At 37.9% G+C, this 815-nt stretch overlaps 1 pseudogene; it reads right to left on the bottom strand.

Annotated features, from left to right (window-relative positions):
- Positions 1 to 474: 474 nt before the first annotated feature.
- Positions 475 to 591, bottom strand: LOC125344423 (annotated as a pseudogene).
- Positions 592 to 815: the final 224 nt, after the last annotated feature.

Here is an 815-nt window from a genome sequence, read left to right as displayed (position 1 = left end):
TAGGATAAATATGAGTTGGTCACACTTGAATATTTCCAAGTACAGAAGATTTCCCAGTTGAAGAATATTCTCAGCTTTCATTCATTTTCATTTTTATGCTTTCATATGTGATCTGCTTTTTATTATTAGAACCAGCTTCATTGGCTATCACTTTAAACTGTGTTAGGTACCATCATATTCCTTTGTGCGTGTGCGCGTGCGTGTGTGTGTGTGTGTGTGTGTGTGTGTGTGTGTGTGTGTGTGTGTGTGTGTGTGTGTGTGCTTGAATTCAGGATTTTGCTTCAGGCCCTGGGATTTTTCACTCGAGTCTATTGTTTTACCACTTGACCCAGAGCTTTACTTCTGACTTTTTTCTGGTTAATTGGAGATAAGAGTCTCATGGACTTTGCTGCTTGAGCTAGCTTTGAACCATGATTCTCAGACCTAAGCCTCCTGAATAGCTAGGATTAAAGGTGTGAGCCACTTATTCTTACCTACAGTACTTCCTATATGCATCAAAACTTACCCGGAACAATTATTTCTGAGGTGCAAAACAGGATTTAGGTTTTGCATCTGTCTGTAAGCTTTGTATACAAGGTAAACAAAAATGCACCCAAGGGTTACCTGCAACTCTTCTTTTAGCCTCCATATATGATACTTCTGATATTCATCAACCTCATTCTTTATCATTCTGCCTTCCTTTCTTGGTGCATATTTTTTTTTAATACCTACCTGGTCATAAATTGATTCTGACGTTGCAGTTGTATTCTTATAGAGCATCTTCTTATCATGTCAACAATTATGGTTATGCCCTCTATGCTATTTTTGATCCAATA

The sequence above is a fragment of the Perognathus longimembris genome, chromosome 28 (genome assembly GCF_023159225.1).
Source record: "Perognathus longimembris pacificus isolate PPM17 chromosome 28, ASM2315922v1, whole genome shotgun sequence".
Lineage (NCBI taxonomy): Eukaryota > Metazoa > Chordata > Mammalia > Rodentia > Heteromyidae > Perognathus > Perognathus longimembris.
This window is presented reverse-complemented; position numbering and strand designations above follow the sequence as displayed.